Source organism: Chrysemys picta, chromosome 1 (assembly GCF_011386835.1).
Source record: "Chrysemys picta bellii isolate R12L10 chromosome 1, ASM1138683v2, whole genome shotgun sequence".
In the NCBI taxonomy this organism is placed as follows: Eukaryota; Metazoa; Chordata; order Testudines; family Emydidae; genus Chrysemys; species Chrysemys picta.
Genome location: NC_088791.1, coordinates 137,237,269 through 137,260,315, shown reverse-complemented (window position 1 = coordinate 137,260,315; position 23,047 = coordinate 137,237,269). Strand labels below are relative to the sequence as shown.

Here is a 23,047-nt window from a genome sequence, read left to right as displayed (position 1 = left end):
TCTCCCCAGTGACTCGGGGGCTGCTGAGCTGCCGCACAACCACTGACTAGAAGGCCATGACTTTCTGTACCTCAGAGCACAGTGGTTTGGGAATCTCTGAGACCATCAGCCTGTGGACCTTCAAGCCCTTCTTTGTGGAACTGGCCTTGCCCTATTCTGTGATCCGGGGGGAGTCATTCCCCCTGAAGGTCAAAGTGTTCAGCTACCTAACGCAGTGCATGGGGGTAAGTGGCTTATCCGGGGGGAAGGGCCCTCTAATACACTTTCCCCATTGACAGAGATCCAGACAAGGTGTTACCTCAGTGAAGGGTAGACCTAATCAATCACCTTGAAACAGGATCGCTGGGGATCCAGACAGCTCTTCACAACCTCATCCCACCCCAGTCTTCCCCATTGCCCCTTTCCAGCAGGGCTGAGCCCCAAAGGAATTGTGGTGTCCGCTGGGGATTAATTGCTCCCAGGTTATTTGCCATATTAGGTGCCAATGCCCCCCTGACTGGGACTAGGGGCCTGACTAACACCCAGATCAGAAGTTTGAGGGGAAGAGGCAGAAGTAAATCTCACCCCAGTTCCCCTTTTGTCTCACCTCAGATCCTACTTAACCTAAAGGACTCTGGGGATTTTGAGTTCGTGCAATCGAATGTCGATTTCATCGCCTGTCTCTGCCCTGATTTGGCAAAAACCTTCTCCTGGGATGTGAAGGCTACAAAACTGGGTAAGGAGGGGTGAGTGACTGGAACTGCAGGGCAGGACTGAGGGGCATTGGCAGAGCTGTGTGGGGAGCCCAGCACTGGACTAGCAGGGGGCTGCAGGGCAGGACTGAGGGGCATTGGCAGAGCTGTGTGGGGAGCCCAGCACTGGAATAGCAGGGGGCTGCAGGCCAGGATTGAGGGCCTGGGTGAACTGGAGGAAAGGATCCAGCTGACCAAATTCCAGTGCAGGTTTTAGATGGTATAGCTCGATATATTTACAATTGGTTTTACAGGGGAGGTGAATGTCACCATCACTGCTGAGGCAACTGTACATTTGCACAGAGAACGTGACTGTTGTGCTAGACACAGGAGGGAAAGGTACAGTGATTAAACCCCTGCTGGTCAAGGTCAGGTCCTGCTGTGGGGTCCTCTGAGGATGGGGTTTGAAAAACTTTGTGTCAGTCACAGCCTTACACTGAGCCATTCACTTATGCAGGGGAGAGGGGGGAGATAACCCCTGGTTAGCCCCCTCAGGGTCAGTCCAGGCCTGCCCAATGCCTCGGGGTGAGGCTGACTAGAGTCTCTTGATGAGCACAGATTGCCCTGTGCAGTCCCCAGGGTTTGGTGTCTAACAGATACCTGGCCACTCTGAGAGGTATTTTGGGGATCCCAGGAGCTGCTCCGGTGCTTATGGTGCCTTATTATCTCTCAGTATTTCCCATTCTGAGCCTGTTGGCACTCTCCCGCCAAGCAGAGGGACTGCCAGAGGAGAACACCCACACCTCCCTTCTGTGCCCAAAAGGAGGGGGGGCCACTCCTGGGCACTGGAATCGGGGGGGCGGGGAGGCAGCTGATGTTCTACTGGACATTTATGTGTGCATGGAGATGGGAGGTGAAACAGAAATAATGTGATCTACTAGCAACCCCCATGATATCGGGCTGGGCAAGAGGAGCCCTGATGAGAGGGGACAGACAGGAGCTGTGGGACGTTTGCGGGAAGGGGGCCGCTGTCAGACAATAAAGTCTTTCATGGCAGCACAAGCTCCTGGTACCATTGAACAATTGAATAACCATGTCACAGAGCCACTATGCCACCCTGTCACTGACAGCTTGTCCCACACCTGCCTCGAAGGGTATGTCCACACTGCGGGGTGAGCCCAGGATTAGTAGAACTCGAGTTAGCAGACCCTGGGCTCGTTAACGTAGGGCTTGAGCATCTACACTCTCTTGTAATCCTAGGTTAGGAATTGTTGAACCCAAGCTGGAGCTCCAGCAGCTACACTGCAAGTCCAACCACCCCATCCCAGACTTTCTAGCACCCTCCCAAAATATGCCCGCTCTAGCCTTTTGTTCTTGGGCCGTGTGGGAAAAGTTGATTGTCCAGAGGACAAAGAAAGTCAGCCCATGGGATCATGGGATACTTCTGGCCGACTTCCAGAGCATGATTCCAGTGGGGCCGAATCTACACTGCAAAGCAATAGGGCTTGAACCCTGAGTCCCAGCTTGACGCAGGCTTGGACCCTCCGTTCTGTGGGGTCCTGGGCCCCTGGATCCAAGCCCCGGGTTAGTGCGATTTGTACGTAGACGGAGGGGGGTTTGGCTTGAGCCTGAGTTCAAACCTTGGACTTACATTGCACTGCAGACATATCTGGCCATATCATTCTGCCAGCAAGCCCCAGCACCACTGCATCCACTCCATCAGGCCATCACGATACCATGTTACGACGCCCCAGCAACACTATGCCGTTCTGCTATTAATCCACTGCACTTACCCACATGAGCATAACAGACGACCCCCCGCCATTCCATGGACTGGAAGAAGGCAAACCCTCCACCTTCGTCCCCACATCGATACGGCTTCAGGGAAGGTGCGGGGACTGCCTGTCAGTGTAACTTGCTGTAATGTTCACCGTCCCTTTTGTGTCCCAGGAGATCATCAGTGTCCAGGGAATCTTTTGAAATCTGATGTCAATTATTGGCGCATTCAGGGCCAGAGGATCCCACATCTCATTCACCCTTTGAGGAGGCTGGTCTCATGGGGATGCTTAGCGTGGGTTGGGCTCCCATGTCACTCCACCATGCTGACAGGCCAGTGCTTTTGTTGTTTGCAGGGAACACCACTTCAGAGACCATCACTCTGGCTGTGCCGGGATGTGGTGCCAGGGTCAGAGAGAGCTCACATTTCCACTCTAGGTGAGGAGTGACTGTCTGTCTGTCTCAGCCAGGGCTTCTTGGAAAGCAGGATTCTCCATGCAGGAGACTTTCTCCTTCTAATGCCATCTTCTCACGGAGGAGCAAATTCACCCCGGGTAGAACTCCACTTACTGTGATGATCAGCATGCATAGAATTGTATGAACTAAAGGTGGAAGATTTCTGTTACCACAGCCCCCTTCTTGTCCATCCTCCTGCCCCGAATCCCCTTAGCCAATGCAAGATTGTTCCCTGCAAGATCACTGCCCAGTCAGTGAGCCTCTTTCTCACACACACTTTGAATATTTAAAATATACGCATGTCCTTTGGAAGCATCTAAATGGGAGAAGCCCCATTATGAAGCTACTTCCTAAAAGAGCAGGATAAAATGGACAGTACACTGCTCAAATACTTTTTTCATACAAAGCGTAATTAACCTGCACAACTCCTTGCTGCAGGATTTAGAGGAAAATGGCTTTAGAGAGTTAAAAAGTAGACCTACGAATAAGAACAGCATCTGCAGTGCTGTTAGCTAGCATAATAATGACCAGGGCTCTGAAACCTCATGCTCTAGTGAATAAAGTGATCTCCACCTGGGAATCAATTGAAAATTCCCCCCCCCCACCAACCCCCCAAGAGGAAGTATTGCACAGCGAGATGGATTATGGGGAATTTATGCCTTCCTGTGACTCATCCTGCCTTGGCCCCTCAGATCCTGGACTAGTAGGTTTTGTGGTCTGGTTCAGCACAGTAGGAGGTGTGCCATTGGACTTCTGGATGGGTCCTTAATCTGTAACAGTAATGATATCTCCTATGGCCCTGGTTCTCCTATCACACCAATTTTACCCTGATGTAACTCCATTGGCTTTAATGGCATGACTCCTGATTCACAGCAGAGTAGGGGAGAGGTGAATCAGGCCCTATGTTTCTAGGTTATTTCACAGGCTATGTCAGCAAAAAGGATTTTTATGTCTATAAATCTATAAAGCCCTCTATGGCACGGTTCGGGTATCACAGGAGACATCATGGGGACAGCACTGCAGAACATCGACGGCCTCCTGCAGATGTCCAGTGGATGTGGAGAGCAGAACATGGTGCGTTTCGCCCCCAATGCCTTCATCACACAGTACCTGGAGGAGACAGGACAGCTGACCCAAGAGATCAAACAGAAAGCTGCTGGCTTCCTGGAAAGTGGTGAGCAGATCTGAATGTAGGTTGGGCTGCTGGCTGTGAGAGTTCACTAAGGGCTTGTCTACACCAGAAATACTGCAGTGGCACAGCTAGAGCACTACAGTGGTGCTGCTGTAGTGCTTCAGTGTAGATGCTATCCATGCTGCTGGGAGAGGTTCTCCCGTTGGCAGAGGTAATCCACCTCCCCGAGAGGTAGTAGCTAGGCCAATGGGCGAATTCTTCTGTCGACCTAGTGCTGTCTACACGGGGGCCTTAGATCGGCTTAACTACGTTGCTTAGAGGTGTGGACTTTTCACACCCCAGAGCAACATAAACTGGGTCAATCTAATTTTCTAGGTTAGACCAGCCCTAAGCCGATCACATGATGAAGCTGTAAGGAGAGTCCAGCTCCTGGATTCCAAGCTGGGTGAATCCGGCATAATTCTACTGATGTCACAAGAGTTACTCCAGACTGACGGTGTAAATGAGTGCAGAATCCTTCTTTATCCCATATCTACTCAAGGGGGACAATAGTGCTCACATACCTCTGCAGATCCCTTTGGCTGCGCTGCTCAGGTGCAAAACTCTGAACATGATTATTATAAAGAGGAACTGGGAGGGAGATCGCTCACCCAAAGAATGGGATGGCTGCAAAACATCTTCACTGTCTGTCTGGCTCTCCGCAGGATACCAGCGGCAGCTCCGGTATAAGCACATTGACGGCTCATACAGTGCCTTTGGGGAAGGCCCTGGGCCAGGGAACACCTCGTAAGCAGAGATCCCCAGAGCATGAGCTGGCCTAGCTCAGTTCAGGCATGGCAAAGAGGAGCAGATCTGGTCAGGGAGGCACTGCCCTAAGTATAGGGAACCTGAGATGGTTCAGAGATTCGGATGCTGCTCTGAACTGACACTGGGGCTGGGAAATCTCACTCGGGAGCTGATGTACTGATTTGGGGGGTCTCCATGTTTGGGTGTTCAAAGTTGGGCATCCCAACGTAAGATGCCACCTTTGAAAATCTGACTGCAAAAGCTTTATCCTCTCACAAGACGCCCATGGCTCTCTGGGTAAGTCTGTGCTGCACGCTGAGCCTGGATCTGTGGGACCCTGGCTTGCGGACTCGGTGTTTACAAACTCGTGCGTAAGCGTCCGTGCTGCATTGTACACCTGGGTTTGCAGTTAGGTCCCTCAGTCCTGCTGACCCGTCCATACTGCACTACACAGAGCTTCTGAGTCAGGTCTGCAGCTGGGATTTCAGCCCTACTGGCCCTACCTGCACTTGGGGCATGAGGTGAGAATAGCAGGGACCAGAAGGGAGAAACAACACTGAATTTTCAGAAACTCCAAAATGTCCTGGTGGGTTGGGGTGAGTCTGAGCTCAGGGCTGAAAGCTTCAGATCTTTTTTATTGTGTCTGTGTTGCTTCTGTTTGCCCCCTCCTACTCTCCTAATACTACATCAGGGGGCAGCCTGTTTCACCCCACGTGCAAAATACCATGGGAGACACCATGACGTTTGTGTCCTTTTAGAAACGGTTCTTCTGGGACTAGCGCCCCACTCGTTCTCTGTCCCCCCTCCCATCTCTTCCCTGGCCTCAGGCTGACCGCTCTTGTCCTCAAGTCATTTCGCCAAGCCCAGCACCTCATCCACATAGATGAGCAGAACATAAAGGATGCTGCCAGGGCCCTGACCTGGAGCCAGACGCCATCCGGCTGCTTCCAGAGCATGGGGAAGCTCTTCAACAACGGCTTGATGGTACAACGCACCCCCAGCTTCTTTCCAGACTCCTCAGTGTTGCCTCCCACTCTGTCCCTTGAGCTGTGTGTCAGGAGCAAAGCCCAGCTACACTGCTGGGGAAGCCATGTCACTGGATAGCCTGCCCTAGGTGACCAGCCCTCTGTGGAGAAAGAAGTGGTTCAGGACTATTTAGAAAAGCTGGAGGAGCACAAATCCAGGGGGCCGGATGCGCTGCATCCGAGGGTGCTAAAGGAGTTGGCGGATAAGATTGCAGAGCCATTGGCCATTATCTTTGAAAACTCATGGCAATCGGGGGAGGTCCCGGATGCCTGGAAAAAGGCTAATGAAGTGCCCATTTCTAAAAAAAGGGAAGAAGGAGGATCCAGGGAACTACAGGCCAGTCAGCCTCACCTCAGTCCCTGGAAAAATCATGAAGTAGGTCCTCAAGAAATCAATTCTGAAGCACTTAGAGAAGAGGAAAGTGATCAGGAACAGTCAGCATGGATTCACCAAAGGCAAGTCATGCCTGACTAACCTAATTGCCTTCTATGAGGAGATAACTGGCTCTGTGGATGAGGGGAAAGCAGTGGATGTGTTATTCCTTGACTTTAGCAAAGCTTTTGATATGGTCTCCCACAGTATTCTTGCCGGCAAGTTAAAGAAGTATGGGCTGGATGAATAGACTATAAGATGGATAGAAAGCTGGCTAGCTTGTCGGGCTCAACAGGTAGTGATCAATGGCTCCATGTCTAGTTGGCAGTCAAGGGTCAGTCCTGGGGCCGGTTTTGTTCAATATCTTCATTAATGATCTGGAGCAGGGGTCGGCAACCTTTCAGGAGTGGTGTGCCGAGTCTTCATTTATTCACTGTAATTTAAGGTTTCACGTGCCAGTAATACATTTTAACATTTTTAGAAGGTCTCTTTCTATAAGTCTATAATATATAACGAACCTATTGTTGTATGTAAAGTAAATAAGGTTTATAAAATATTTAAGAAGCTTCATTTTAAATTAAATTAAAATGCAGAGCCCCTGGACTGGTGGCCAGTACCCGGGCAGTGTGAGTGCCACTGAAAATCAGCTTGCGTGCCGCCTTCGGCACTCGTGCCATAGGTTGCCTACCCCTGATCTGGAGGATGGCGTTAGAGTGACCAGATGTCCCGATTTTATAGGGACAGTCCCGATTTTTGGGTCTTTTTCTCATATAGGCTCCTATTACCCCCCACCCCCATCCCGATTGTTCACATTTGCTGTCTGGTCACCCTAGATGGCATGGACTGCACTCTCAACAAGTTTGCAGATGACACTAAACTGGGAGGAGTGGTCAGGGGCAGCAGGTTATATGGGCTCGTGCTGCCCGAGCACCAGGAATGTTCAAGGCTGGGGGCTGTGCTCTACCAATATTGGGGGGAGGGGTAGCTCAGTGGTTTGAGCATTGGCCTGCTAAACCTAGGGTTATGAGTTCAATCCTTAAGGGGGCCACTTAGGGATCTGGGGCAAAATCAGTATGTGGTCCTGCTAGTGAAGGCAGGGGGCTGGACTTGATGACCTTTCAGGGTCCCTTCCAGTTCTAGGAGATAGGATATCTCCATATATAATATCTGGAGCTGGGTTTCTCTCCTGGAGTGGGCCCCTGCTACTACCACCCCAGAGCGTCCCCTCCCGCCCAGTAGCGTAGCTGGGGGGGGAGCAGCCACTCCCCTCTGTGCACATTTTCCAAAAGCAGCGCCTTTCCAGTTTCCAGGCAGCCAGCACTAGGCTCTGGACTCGGAGTCTGGAGCCGGGTTTTGCGTGTGGCCACCGGCTGGCGCTGGGCTCCGCACCGCCCCCTCTGCATCTCCAGCCCTGCTCGCTAGCTCCTGGGCTGCAGGCGGCGTCGGCTGGTTGCCGGGCTCCCTGGGGATGAGGAGGAGGAGGCTCCCTAAGCCGGGGTGGGCTCTGCCGAGAGGGGAAGGGGTGGCAGCGCAGTCCCCCCAGCGCAGCGGGGGCCTGAGGAGCAGCGGCCCCCGGCATCCCCATGCAGAGTGAGGCAGCCGCGAGGGAGGGAAGGGGGCTCTGAAGCCCAGATGGTGCCGGTGGAGAAGGAAGGAAAAGGGGGGGGTGTTTTTTCCTCGTGGTCTCTCTTCAACGGAGGGGGCTGAGGGAGCGGCAGGACCAGGAGGCAAAGGAGCGACTTTGGGTTATTCCACCCCCCCCGTACTCACCCTCCCCCCCTGTGCTGCACCCTGGGCTGTGAAACTGTGCTTAGTGCAGCTTGTGAAGGAAGGAGGGTAAATGTGCTTTAAGGTAGGGTTACCATTCGTCCGGATTCCCCCGGACATGTCCGGCTTTTTAAGCTAAAAATAGCGTCCGGGGGGAATTTGTAAATGTCCGGACTTCCCCCCCATGCAGAGCACGCACGGCTAACAGTGCTGCCGGCCGGACGGTGTCACTTACTTGGGGCTCCGACACTCAGCCAGAGAGGGCTCCTCCTCCTCCCTCCCTCCCTCCCTGCATCGCAGATCGGCTCCTGCAGTTTGGAGCTCCTCCCCCGCTCCTCCTCCCCTGCCAGCCAGCCAGCCGGGATGAACAGCTCAGGCAGTTCCTGAGCAAGTTCACCAGACATTAGGTGAAGAAAGGCCAACAACAAGGGGGGCAGGGGGTCGGAGAAGGGGCAGGGAGGTTCTGGAGGGGGCAGTCAAGAGACGGGGGGGTCGGGAGTTCGGGGGGGGCTTTCTGGGAGTGGGGGGGTGGATAAGGTTTTGGGCAGTCAGGGTACAGGTAGGGGGTAGGGTCCTGGGGGGCAGTTGGGGGGGATCTTAGGAGGGGGCAGTTAGGGGACAAGGAACAGGGAGAATTGCAAGTCCAACCGCTACCTCCTCGTGGTGAGAGTCGGTAACTTTCTTGGATAGCCAGGCGGATTGCGGAGGACGAACCCACATCCCACATTCAGTGGGGTGTGGGACGGGGTTGGGCAGCCCCATATGGTGCCACATGGATGCCCCCCTGGTAAGGGTAGCCTCCCCCAGGTACGGGTTGACTCCCCCTGGTAAGGGTTAGATTCCCCCTGGTAAGGGTAGTCTCCCCCAGGCACGAGTTAGTTTCCCCCTGGAAAGGGTAAGTTTCCCCCAGGTACGGGTTAGTTTCCCCCTGGAAAGGGTTAGTTTCCCCCTGAGAAGGGTAAATCTTTTAGCTATGGAAAAAAGTAATTTATATTTTTATACCGGATTGGCGCTGGACCGGGTTAATAACGCCCCCGCTGTTGGCTTTGATGCCCCGGCTGACAGTGTTAAATATATTAGGGGTGTGATCAGGGTCGCTGGACCAATGGATAAAATGGTGTGGACTATAATGAAATCTCATGAGAATGAGAGTGAGAATCAAGTCCTCCCAGTGGAGCATGGAGAGGAGGTAGAGGAGAATGTTTGTGATGATCATGGTGAGGAGATTTTATCTATCTTACCGATGGTTTTTACAAGGGACACTTTTAATGATTTAACTATGGACAGTTTTAATCCAGATTTTAAGTATTTAAGTACATTTGATGATCCATATGTTAGGGAATCGGGATATCTTAATGCTCATTTAGTTAATGGGTCTAATTTATTAAATAGTTTTAGACCAAGTACTGATTTTAATAGGGATCGTAATAAGGATCTTAACAGTACTGGTAGTAATATAAATATATTAGAAAGTAGTTCGTGGAAGGATGGGGTTTTTTATTTAGAGTATCCCATTGATAGTTTTAATTGTCCAATATGTCCCCAGATATTACCAACATTTGGTAAATGGGCCAAACACATTAATGTGGTTCATAAAAGTAAAGCCATACGAGTTGTATGTAGTAAATGTGGAAAATCTTCTCAATATCATAATATAGCTTGCCACTACCCCAAGTGCATACCCAAGAAGGCGGATACCCCAATGAAGAGCCATACGTGCTCGGTCTGTGGGCTTGGTTTTCATACTAGATCTGGATTGAGCCAACACTGTAGACATAGACACCCTGCTGTGAGGAATGAGCAAAGAAAAGAAGATATGGCTGCTAAAAGTAAGATCAAAGAGGGATCGACTAGATCTCGTATATGGACTAAAGATGAGGTTGCGCAGCTTATACAGTTGGAAAGGAAATATATTGGGAAAAGGAATATAAATAAATGTATTGAGAGCGAGATGAGGACCAAAACGAATAAACAAATATCAGATAAAAGACGAGAATTAGCAAAGAAGAAGTTAGTGGTAACAGGAGATAGGGAGGAAGTGACTGAGGTAGAGGACATTAGAGTAAATATATTAGAAATTCCGCCCCCAAGAGAGAGGATTTTCCCACTAAAAGGACATCCAGAAGTGGATTTAGTGGAGAAAATATGTAAACGGGGAAAACAAAGTAGGGAGGGAAGAGAAATAATAAATAGTTTAGGGGAAATTGTAGGATTATTAAAGGAGGATTTAACAAAAGCTCTCGGATGGGCAATGTTGGAAAAATTATGTTATTCATTAGTAGAGGGAAAGGACCCTAGAAATGAAAGTCAAATAGAGTTGAGGAATAAAGGAAAAGGGAAGATGAGAAAGGAGGGGAGAAGGAAGCAATTTAATGCAATTAGGAGATATGCTACAAAGAAAGCTAAGTATAAATTCTATCAACAATTATTTGATAAGGATAGAAGAAGATTGACTCGCATTATAATGGGAGAGCCAGATAAGGCTAAGTGTGCTATCCCTATGAAAGAAATTGAGGAATACTATGTAAATATTTTGGGAACAATTGGACATGGTAATATGATAGGGTGGCCATCATCCACAGAGAATGCGGATAATGATATATTAATGAGTCCGATCTCTGTGGATGAGATTAGAATAGCTTTAAGAGAAATAAGAAAAGATAGTGCTCCTGGCCCAGATAAAGTAAAAGTGAGCAATTTGTGGGATATTTTTAATTTAGACTCCTTAATACTTACAAAAATTTTTAATATATGGTTTCTAAATAGACAGGTACCAGATGAATTTAAGAAAAATAGAACGATTTTAATACCAAAGACACAAGATGAGGAGGAAATGAAGAAGTTAACATCTTGGAGACCATTGACAATTGGGTCAGTTTGGATTAGAATCTATACCAAAATATTAGCAAAAAGACTGGTGGAAACAGTTAAGATATGTAGTAGACAAAAAGGGTTTATATCCGCCCCTGGGTGTGAGGAAAATATTGCTATATTAGATAATTTGATTAAAGGGGCTAAACGAAATGGGAATGAAATTGCAATAGTGTTCGTAGATCTGGCTAAAGCATTTGATTCTGTGGGACACGGACATATAATAGCCGGGTTGAGAAGATTTGGTATAGATGAACATTTTATAGATATTATTAGGGATCTTTATGATAATTGCACAACTAGGGTATGGGTGGGTGATGAAGCTACTGAGTCTATTTTAATTAGGAGGGGTGTCAAGCAGGGTGACCCGTTGTCCCCAATTTTGTTTAATATTGCTATGGATCCCCTTTTAACTAGATTAGAAGTAGAAGGAAGTGATTTTTATGTTAAGGGTAATAGTGTCACGTCATTGACTTTTGCCGATGATGTGGCAATTTTAAGTAGCTCATATAAAGGAATGATCAAAAATTTGGGTATCTTAGAGGAGTTTTGTAAAAATACTAATCTCTCTGTTAATGTGAAGAAAACGAAAGGCTTTCATATTTTAACTAAACATAAAACCTATGTAGTTAATCCTAAGGATAATTGGCAGATAGGGTCAGAGGAGATTGAATATGTTCAACCAGGGGATTTTGAAAAATATTTAGGGGCTAGAATAGATCCCTGGATAGGTGTAGGGGGACCGGTACTTAAAGAAAAATTGAAAGATTGGAGTGAGAATTTAATTAAGGCCCCATTAAAAACGGCTCAAAAAATATTAATTTTACAGACATACATCTTACCGAAGCTATTTTATAATCTTCTTTTAATAGAACACCCTTTTAATCTTTTAGACGATCTTGATGTGTTAGTTAGAAAAATAGTTAAAGAGATTTTACATTTACCTCAGTGTACCACAGATGGGATATTTTATTCTAGAGGTAGGGATGGTGGTTTAGCTCTCACTAAGTTTAGTGTGCAAATCCCAAATATGTTAATTCGTAAATGGAGGAGACATATTGTCTCGAGAGATGATTGGATGGACCTATCTTATCTATATGCAGGAGAAAATCTTGTGGATAAAATATTGTCATTTAGTGCAGTAACATCTCATCCCAAGAAATGGAGGGAAGAGGAATTTTTAAGATGGTCGGAACTGAGATGTCAGGGAATAGGGATAAAATATTTTAAAAATGATTTAATTAGTAATTCGATTTTTAGAAACTCTAGTAAAGTTAAATCGTCAGCGTATATCGCAGCATTGCAGCTTAGGGCAAATATTTATCCTACTAGGGAGACATTAGCAAGAGGAAGGGGAGGTGTGAATGCTCTTTGTAGATGGTGCGGTAAAGTGCGGGAGACTGTTCCCCATATCTCAGGACAATGTTATAAGACTAAGAATGCTAGGATAAAAAGGCATAATAGAGTAGTGTCTGCAGTTGTAGATAAGGTTGGTAAATTAGGGTGGAAGGAAATGATAGAGCCCCATTTGAGAAATAGTAAGGGTGAGTTAAGAAAGCCGGATATTATATTTATAAAAGGAGATACAGCAGTGGTGGTTGATGTTACAGTGCGATGGGAGGATAATGCCGGAAGTTTGGAACAAGCCCACAGTGAGAAGGTGGCTTATTATCTTGAGTTAGAGGAAGAAATTAAAAACTTAACGGGAGGTAAAAATATCCACTTCTTTGGTTTTGTGCTTGGGGCGCGTGGCAAGTGGAGTGAAGGTAATAATGATTTGTTACAATTATTGGGAATGGACAGAAGTAAAAATTTTAAGGAGAGTATATGTAGACTTGTTTTATATTCCACTATTGGTATGATGGCTATATTCAGTGACAGGTAAAGATCCCGGAGTTTCCATTCCGTGTATCTTGCCAAAACTAAATTTTAGCTATTTTGGTTTCCATGCTCTAAATTTTCAAATTTTTAATATTGTTTTGAACATTAACATATTTAGTGTTATTTAATATCTGTCCTTCAATAGAATGGTTTTAACTATATAATAAATACTTATTAATGGATGAAATTCCAATTTAAATTATTAGTTTATTTTTTTTTTAACTACTGGATGTGGATGCGGACTGGCCGCGTATAGTAACCAGGAAAGGGCAGGTAGTCACGCCTGTACATAAATAGGTAGGGGGTGGGGTTCTGGAGGGCAGTTAGGAGCAGGGGTCCCAGGAGGGGGCAGTCAGGGGACAAGGAGTGGGGGGGTGGGGGGTTGGGAGTTCTTGGGGGGGGCTGTCAGGGGGCAGGGGTGGGGAGAGGGATCGGAGCAGTCAGGGGACAGGGAGCAGAGGGGTTTAGATGGGTCGGGAGTTCTGGGGGGGCTGTCAGGGGGTGGGGAGTGGTTGGATGGGGCGTGGGAGTCCCAGGGGTCTGTCTGGGGGTGGGGGGGTGGATAAGGGTTGGGGCAGTCAGGGTACAGGTAGGGGGTAGAGTCCTAGGGGGCCAGTTAGGATGGGGGGAGAGTCTCAGGAGGGGGCAGTCAGGGGACAAGAGGCAGGGAGGCTTAGGTAGGGGGTGGAGTCCTGGGGGGCAGTTAGGGGAAGGGGTCCCAGGAGGGGGCAGTCAGGGGACAAGGAGCGGGGGGAGGGTTGGGGGTTCTGAGGGGGGGAAGTGGGAGGGGCAGGGGCGGGGCTAGGGCAGGATGGGGCTGGGCTCCTCCCGTCCTCTTTTTTGATTGCTGGATTATGGTAACCCTATTTAAGGTGCCAGTTATGTCTCCTCAGTCTCACTGCTGACTAGCTGCAGACCCAGTGCTCAGAATTAAGCAGTGTTCTCAGGGACTGTACAGACTCTATACTAGTTTTCAATTGCCTGCTAAATGCTTCAGCCATGCCACCTTTTCACTTAGCTATCTCCTGAATAGTGGTGACTGGGAATGGGAGGGGGGGAGTGTAGCAGATGCCAATTTAAGGTGAATATTCTCTTGGCCAGATTCTACTGGGTTTATGGTGCTTTGTGCTATGGACTGGAGCAAAGTGGCTGGTGAATAACCAGGAATCTGGTTAATAATTGTTCTCTAAATTCAGCTTTCTTCTTTCTCTCTCTGTGAATTATCACTAATTCCAAATAGTAGTGTGCAAGGGTACGTCTTTACTTACCCGCTGGTTCGGCGGCAAGCAATCCATCTTCTGGGATCGATTTATCGCGTCTTGTCTAGACGCGATAAATCGATCCCATAAGTGCTCGACGCCGGTACTCCTGCTCCGCGAGAGGAGTAGGCGGAGTCGACGGGGGAGCCTGCCTGCCGCGTGTGGACCCGCGGTAAGTACCTTTAAGTTCGAACTAAGATACTTCGACTTCAGCTACGTTATTCACGTAGCTGAAGTTGCGTATCTTAGTTTGAACTGGGGGCTTAGTGTGGACCAGCCCCAAGTTGACTGGATAATGGTCATCACATAATCTCTTGTTATAACATTGTAAACCCTACTACGTGATTAGTAATTTGATATGTCGGGTGGCGCCTTTTTTTATGTGTTCGCTCCCCCTGATGTTAGAACCTGGCTACGCCACTGGGGAGGGGGCCTTCTTAGACCTGAGCAGCTGGGGCTTGGGTGAATTTTGTGACACCCTGTCCCTCCCCCAGCCACCACCCTGCAGTCCCCACTCCTGCCCCACGTTGGGCAAGGGGCAGCCCCATCCCCAGTGAGGCTATGGTGAGGGGCAGCAGCAGGGGAGGCCACACATGATGGCAACCCGCCCCCCCCACAGTACCCACCATAGGGGAGGCGAGTGGGCTTTCTGGACCTGAGAGAGGCCCTAGGAGCATGTGCAGTGACTGTGGTGCAGAGTGAGTGTGCTGCGGGGGAAGAGGAGGGGTCCCTCCCCTGGAGCTTGCTGCTGCCAGTTGGGGGGTGAGTCCTCTCTGGGGCAGCCTGTCTGCACCCAAGTTCCTCATCCCCAGCCCTGCCCCACCCCAGAGCCTGTGCCCCAGCACCCCAACCCTGAGCACCCTCCTGCACTGTGAACCCCTCATCCCCAGCCCCACCCCAGAGCCCTCCCTGAGGGGAAAAACACACAACTTAAAGTTGGTGGTCAGTTTGGAGTATCATTGTGTTTAGCACAATACTCAATTATTTTACACCCTTTAAAGTATATAACTAGTGTTACAAAGTGGGAATGTTCTTAATGTTTTCTCTGAATACTGTGTGGGTGCCTCAGTTTCCCCTATGCATTTCTTAAGGATCTAGATGGTGGGATAAGGGGGTGTGATTGTTGTAGAGCCCTAGAGGGCCAGTGTGATGGTGTCTGCACAGAGAATGGCCGAAACCCTGTCTCCGGACAATTAATGGCCTAGGCCACTCTCCTGCAAGGTGCCAACTGAACGTGTTGGAGAACAGAGAGATCAGGTGGCCTCCTAATGCTTGGAAAAGAGACAAAGGCCAGAGGAGGGAGTGTGAGTGCCTGGGCGGACTTCCGGGAAGCGCACGGTGTGGAAGGGGATGCTGGGATGCTCTGGAACCACTCCTTCAAAGCCAGTCAGGACTCTGGGGGAGCCTCCTCTCTCTGAGCAGACTGTCTCCAGGGCAAGAAGCTTACACCTTCCTGGGTCTGACCTCGGAGCATTCAGCATCCCCTTCCACACCATGCGCTTCCCGCAGCGGGTCCGCCCAGGCGGAGTCCTGGGGCAGCCAGAGGTCCCTGCACCCCAACTCTGCAGTCAGACATGACTCTCAGCCAGCCGGGAAAACAGAAGGTTTATTAGACGACAGGAACACAGTCTAAAACAGAGCTTGTAGGTACAAAAAACAGGACTCCTGGGTCAGGTCCATCTTGGGGGGTGGGGAGCCCAGACCCAAGTTCTGGGCCTCTCCCCATTTCCCGAGCCAGCTCCAAACTAACACTCCCTCCTCTGGCCTTTGAGTCTCTTCTGGACAAGGAGGCCACCTAATCTCTTTGTCCCCAACACTTTCAGTTGGCACCTTGCAGGGGAAACTGAGGCACCCACACAGTATTCAGAGAAAACATTAGGAACATTCCCACTTCATCACAACAGGTGCAACAAAATATAATATTGCATATTGAAGCAGGCAAGTGCTGCTTCTGACTTTCCACTTTTAATTGACCCTTGTAATCTTGTGGCACCGATGCATTGTAGCTTCATTTTATCCCAGCAACAAATTCTTGATTTGTAGGACCACTGTCAACAATGGATTTTTCTGATAGTGATATTGTGCAATAAAGAGAAACATTGCACTTAAATGCTTAAGGCTTCCAGTCCATGTTTACACTATTTAATAATATATATATATATCGGCTTACAGGGCGGGAGCAGGGGGGGAGGCACCACCATTTTGGGCACCCCAAAAAATTATACAAACCTGCCGCCTATGGGAGTGGTAGATATGCTGGAGGGTAGGGGTAGGATACAGAGGGACCTAGACAAATTAGAGGATTGGGCCAAAAGAAACCTGATGAGGTTCAACAAGGACAAGTGCAGAGTCCTGCACTTAGGACAGAAGAATCCCATGCACTGCTACAGACTAGGGACCGAATGGCTAGGCAGCAGTGTTGCAGAAAAGGAACTAGGGGTTACAGTGGACGAGAAGCTGGATATGAGTCGACAGTGTGCCCTTGTTACCAAGAAGGCTAATGGCATTTTGGGCTGTATAAATAGGGGCATTGCCAGCAGATCGAGGGATGTAATCAATCCCCTCTATTCGACATTGGTGAGGCCTCATCTGGAGTACTGTGCCCAGTTTTGGGCCCCACACTACAAGAAGGATGTGGAAAAATTGGAAAGAGTCCAGCAGAGGGCAACAAAAATGATTAGGGGGCTGGAGCACATGACTTATGAGGAGAGACTGAAGAAACTAGGATTGTTTAGTCTGCAGAAGAGAAAATGAGGTGGGATTTGATAGCTGTTTTCAACTACCTGAAAGGGGGTTCAAAAGAGGATGGGTCTAGACCAGTGCTTCTCAAAGTCGGGCCGCCGTTTGTTCAGGGAAAGCCTCTGTCGGTCCGGGCCGGTTTGTTTACCTGCCGCGTCCGCAGGTTCGGCCGATCGCAGCTCCCACTGGCCGCGGTTCGCTGCTCCAGACCAATGGGGGCTGCGGGAAGGGCAGCCAGCACATCCCTCGGCCCACGCCGCTTCCTGCAGCCCCCATTGGCCTGGAGTGGTGAACCGCGGCCAGTGGGAACCGCGATTGGCCGAACCTGCGGACGCGGCAGGTAAACAAACTGGCCCGGACCGACAGGGGCTTTCCCTGACCAAGTGGTGGACCGGCTTTGAGAAGCACTGATCTGGACTGTTCTCATTGGTACCAGATGACAGAACAATGAGCAATGGTCTCAAGTTGCAGTGGGGGAGGTTTAGGTTGGATATTAGGAAAAACTTTTTCACTGGGAGGGTGGTGAAGCACTGCAATGGGTTACCTAGGGAGGTGGTGGAATCTCCTTCCTTAGAGGTTTTTAAGGTCAGGCTTGACAAAGCCCTGGCTGGGATGATTTAGTTGGGGATTGGTCCTGCTTTGAGCAGGGGGTTGGACTAGATGACCTCCTGAGATCCCTTCCAACCCTGATATTCTATGATTCTTTGGAGCCAGGATCTCCTCTGATCCAGGGCTGTGCTTGGTCGGGGCCGTATTTAACGGGGACTGTAAATGTAGAGCTAGGCCAAAAATTTTGGCTGAAACTTTTTTGGTGACAAATGCAAATTGAGCAGCACCGAAACAGTTTGCGAATTTGGGTGGGTCTTGCTGAATTGTTTTGGCCAAAAAAAAAAAGTGATAAAACATTTTGATTTTTGGGGGGGCTTCAAAACAACTTTTTGTTTCAAAGTTTCTTTTCATTTAATTTTAAAAACAATGCAAGCGTTACAGAGAGGGTCGAAATCGGAACAAAACGTTTTGTTCAAACCAAAAGGAAATATTTTTCCATGTTTCGATTTGCAAAAAAGTTTCATTTTCAATTTGATGCAAAGTGATTTCTCCCCCACCCCCAATCCAATATTTTGGAATTGGCAGACAACCAAAAACTTGGTTATTTTCCCTGCTCTCTACCTGTGGCTGTGGGAGATCCCTGCTCCTCTGGGAAAGGGACAGCCCAGAAGTGTCCTGAACCAACCCCATCTCCAACCAACCCTGCCTACTACCCTCGCAGCAACCGCCCCTGCTGCCAGACCGTCCCGTGACCCCCTCAGCAAGCAACGTGGTCTGCCTTCCCCAGTACTGAATCCTATTCAGAGGACAGAGAGTGACAGAAAGGAAATGTGTGTGTGGGGGGGGGGGAGTGCATCACCAACACGAGGTGCATCTTGATATAAATCCATGGTATGCCCGCACTTTGAATACTGTATGCAGATGTGGTCACCCCATCTCAAAAAAGGTATATTGGAATTGGAAAAGGTTCAGAAAAGGGCAACAAAAGTGATTAGGGGTCTGGAACGGCTGCTGTATGAGGAGAGATTAATCAGACTGGGACTTTTCATCTTGGAACAGAGACGCCTAAGGAGGGATATGATAGAGGTCTATAAAATCATGACTGGTGTGGAGAAAGTAAATAAGGAAGTGTTATTTATCCCTTCTCATAACACAAGAACTAGGGGTCACCAAATGAAATTAATAGGCAGCAGGTTTAAAACAAACAAAAGGAAGTATTTCTTCACACAACACACAGTCAACCTGTGGAACTCTTTGCCAGAGGATGTTGTGAAGGCCAAGACTATAACAGGGTTCAAAAAAGAACTAGATAAGTTCATGGAGGATAGGTCCATCAGTGGCTATTAGCCAGGATGGGGAGGGATGGTGTCCCTAGCCTCTGTTTCCCAGAAGCTGGGAATGGGAGACTGGGCACACTGGGAGACAAGGTGGTCGGGGAAGGGAAATCAGCCCAGTACTCTCTAGAAGAAGAGAGCAGTTTGTGCTAGGAAGGTGTGTGCTGTGAGGTGAAAGCTGCTTCATCAGAGGGGGAAGCTCAAACACCCTTCCCAGACCACCTCCTCTCAGGTGAATGGTACCATGGCTGTGGTAGGTGCAGCTGTGTTTCATTTAGGGAGGTGGCTTAGGGAGAACTGGGCTAGGGTAGCAGAGACTGGAAACCTCCCGGTGCTCTGTGCTCATTGTGTTTCCTTTCCTCTGCTCTGGCTGTTGGGGAATTATAGGGTGCAGTGGAGGAAGGACTTGGGCTGAGCACTGCCATTACCACAGCCTTCATTCGCTCGGGGGTGCAGCAGTCGGTGAGTATCAGCAGCAGAAACATGCTCTCTGAAAACAGTGAACTCTGCACGCACGCATGCTCGCTGGCAGCATGATCTGCATGTGCTCCAGGTATTCGCTGACTGCCTAGTCAGAGCACTCGCAGCCTGTACACTCTGCATAACTTTGCACACATTCTGTCTGCACTGCCCTCCGTTAGGTACCTCGATAATATATGTTACTCCCTTGTTTGCATTCTAGGACCCAGTCTTGCAGAAAGCTCTGAAGTGCCTAAAGGAACTAGTCAGTGCTGATCCTGGCAGTTCCAGCCTCTACAGCCAAGCACTAGCAGCAATTGCCTTTGCTCTGGCTGGGGATGAGGTAATGAGGAAAGAAATAGTAAACAGATTGGATCAATCAGCCATCCTAGCAGGTATGACAATCTGGAGGTCAGGACAGAGACACTGACACAGCTGTGAGGTGAACCCAGGGCTGGAATAGCAGTGGGGCTGCAGAGCAGGACTGAGGGGCATTGGCAGAGCTGTGTGGGGAGCCCAGGGCTGGAATAGCAGTGGGGCTGCAGGGCAGGACTGAGGGGCATTGGCAGAGCTGTGTGGGGAGCCCAGGATGGGAATAGCAGGGGGGCTGCAGGGCATAACTGAAGGGCATTGGGAGAGCCAGTAGCTGTTGGCCAAGCCCTCACTGTAGACAATATACACCAGGTGTCTTTCCTATCCACTTCTCCTCAGATGGGCAAATGTATTGGACCCAGCAGCCCAAACCGAAGGAGGGTTCCATGTACTGGTATCCGGCTCCGTCCGTTGATGTGGAGCTGACATCTAGCAACCTCATGGTTCATCTCTTGAAGCCAAACTTATCTTCTGCGGACATCAGAAGAGCGTCCCAGATCGTGAGCTGGCTCACCAAGCAGCAGAAATCTTATTGAGACTTTGCCTCAACCCAGGTAACCTGCTGCTTCCCTCACAGGCAGAGAACCCACCTTGATCTGGGGGCCTGTAAGAGCAATGGGCTGTAGGCCGTAATGCTGTCCTGAGGGGAACAAACCACCTAGCTTGGGAGGCTGTGTGGAGCTACCTGCACATGGGGGCTGGGAGGGGGAAATCTTTCTCCAGCTCATGCTGTCTGTTCTAGGGGAAGCCTCTATCTCTCCCCACGTTGCCCCTTGCCGTTGTGTGAGGGGTGGGGCAGGAGGAGGGATGGGAGTTCACAGAAAGCATGTGACTCTTTTTCCCCCCATCATATGTCTGTTCTCCAGGGCACTGTGGTTGCCCTTGAAGCCTTAGCCTTGTATGGCCTCAAGACCTACAGCAAAGATGGCCCTGACCTCCATGCTTCCATCTCCTCTGAGGGCTTCAGCCATGAGATCCAGGTGAACGACACCAACCAGCTTCTGCTGCAGACGGCGCAGCTGCCAGCCATCCCCAGCAGCTACACAGTTCAGGCTCAGAGCCACGGGTGCCTGTTCCTCCAGGTCAGTCTGGGCAAGGGAGAGGGGTCCTCTCTGGGGGAAGACCCCATTGAGATAGCCATTGGTGTAGGAAGGAGATGAGCGAACTCCCTGGTATTCAGCCTGGACTGGAGAGCAGGCAATTGGGAACTATCCTGCCCCAGGTCCCCAGGGCTGGGTGGATGGGGTAGCTAAGGGTCTAAGAAGGGGTTTTATGTCTCTCAGTCAGTGATGGTGGAGTCCCTCCCCACCAGGCTGGAGGAGCTGCTGTCTTCCAGGAGGCCTGGCGACCAATTGCCAGACACAGCGGGACAGCGCAGCCACCCAACCTGCCCAGTCCTCAGGATGGTCCTTTCCCCCGACTGTGTGAGACAGCAGAAGGCCTGGAGAGCACGGTTTGCTCTGTGACATCTGCCCCTGCACTGGGGCTCTCTGTCCATGTCTGCCTCTCTCTGTGTCTCCTGACAGACCACCCTGCAATACAATATCCCTCCCCCAAGGAGCGACCTCACCTTTGCACTGTCTGTGCGGACAGAGTGCATCGGCCTGAAGGCTATCCGCTTTCCTATCACCGTTCACAGCCGGTAGGAGACCCGCAGCTGCCACTCGCCATCCCTGTGCACAGGGACTTCTGGCTCTGTTAGCCTCCAGCTCTGTGGCAATCGCCAGCCAGCCAGGGTCCCCCTTTCCCACTCCTCTTGGGAGGCCTAAGTGCTGCTGCGGACCCAGTCTTCCTAGGACATGGTCCTCCCGCATCCTCCCAAGCACCATGGATGTTACTAGCCCTGGGGTGAGCCTCACCTTATGGGATGTAGAGTGGTGCAGGCTGCGGCCCTGACCTGGGCAGTGCTGATCCCCCCCAGCTCCCCATGAAGCCAACAACGTTCAGCATCTTGCAGGATTAGGCCCTGAAACACTAATGTGGAGGGACACGCACAACACACAGGCTGAACCAGCCCTGGCACTCACCTCAGACCTCTACCTGGATGCAGGTAGCTTCCTTTTAGCTCTAAAAGGAAGTTTGAGTTGAACTCACCTCATCCAGGTAAAGGGTGACTTGCTCAACTTCTCTTTCGATTTTCTTCACCACAGGCATTTTCTTTAACTGACAATAGAAAACAAACCCAAACAAAGACTCCAGCATGGAACATCTGTCTCCACAGAGTCTCACCTGCATGCAGGCAAGTATGTGATTGTCCTTGGTGACCAGAATTGGTGGGGGGAACCACTGAATTTGTTTCAAGAGAGAGCTGGATGAAATTATGAGTGTGACTGTCTGACGAGGGTGCATGTGATGGTGGGGGCAGGGCTCAGCAGCCCTGTGGCTCACTTCTGGCTTATGTCCTGTGTTCCTAAAGCTCATGCTTCAGGGCTTCAGCCAACCACCTGCAAGGGCCAGGAAGGGATTTTTTTTCCCCCAATGGATTTTGAGAGGGGTTTTTTTAATCACCTTCCTCTGAAGTAGCAGGGATGGCTGGGGCTGAAGATGGGACTGGGGGAGGGTGGGCCAGGGCTGAGGTGGCACCGAGCATTTTCTCTCGCTCAGGGGCTGGGCTGTCTGGGTCTTGCTCACAAGCTCAGGGTCTAACATCGCCATGTGTGGGGTTGGGAAGAATTTCCCCCCATGTCAGATTGGCAGGGACCCTGGGTTTTTTCCTCCTGTCTCTGCGGTGTGAGAGTGTGAGTCAAATGCCAGGATTATCTGGGTATATCTCACTTAATCATTTCCCTGCCTTTGCAGGGGCCTCAGTCACTGGTGCACCTTGGTCCCGCCTAGACTCTGCCTGTGGCATATCATAGTCTAGTCTCCTGAGGACTGTAATACTTGGTGTCATTTTGGTTGGGTTTAGTGTGTAGGTGCTGAGTCGTGGTGGTGGCCTGTGATATACAGCTGGTCAGACTAGGTGATCGGGGGAGAAGGGGGGTGGCCCTTCTGACTTTAAACTCTGTGTCTCTCTGACAGTTGCACACTGACTCTGTTTTACACCAGTCCACAGTATGTGACATGCTGCCAGATCCGAATTCTCCACTCATTCACGCTGGTGCTAACATTCTGACTGCACGTTGCACCGGTGGAAACAACAGCACAGGGCACATGGCGGGGGACAATCAGGCCCCAGGTGTCTAAAGATTGGCACAAATGAAGGCACCCACCGTGCAAGGCCACTTTTGCACATTTGAGCATCAAGGTATAAAGAAAGGGGAAATCTCCCATGAGACTACAGCTGGGATCAGGGGTTACCATGGTGTATAGTGAAAAGCGGACGCTCTAAATGAGACTAGGATGACAGCGCAGTTCCTCCCCTGAGACTATTGCATTTCCATGGTGGGTGACCCCTCCCTATAGAGGCTGGCGCTAGGGAAACATGAGGGATTATCACACAAGATCTTGGTTCTGGCTGTAACGTCTGCCTTTGCATCTCTGCTCTTTAGCTGACTTGGGACTCTCAGTACTATACCCTTCAGGTGAAGGACCTGAAGCCTGCCAATGTGAAGGTCTATGATTACTACGTGCCGGGTCACGGGTGAGCTCAGAACT

General features: G+C 50.0%; 1 protein-coding gene across 1 annotated transcript in view; it reads left to right on the top strand.

The window, feature by feature from the left end:
- The window catches only part of LOC103306219 (alpha-2-macroglobulin-like protein 1), a 31,728-nt gene extending 8,875 nt beyond the window's left edge, over window positions 1–22,853 (top strand). Inside the window, exons 6-15 of the mRNA XM_065552311.1 lie at window positions 10–224; window positions 592–715; window positions 986–1,070; window positions 2,804–2,885; window positions 3,901–4,077; window positions 19,007–19,081; window positions 19,302–19,473; window positions 19,790–20,004; window positions 20,317–20,532; window positions 21,601–22,853. The gene's annotated coding sequence lies outside the window, so the exon portion shown is untranslated. The remainder of the gene's footprint in view (window positions 1–9; window positions 225–591; window positions 716–985; window positions 1,071–2,803; window positions 2,886–3,900; window positions 4,078–19,006; window positions 19,082–19,301; window positions 19,474–19,789; window positions 20,005–20,316; window positions 20,533–21,600) is intronic.
- Window positions 22,854–23,047: the final 194 nt, after the last annotated feature.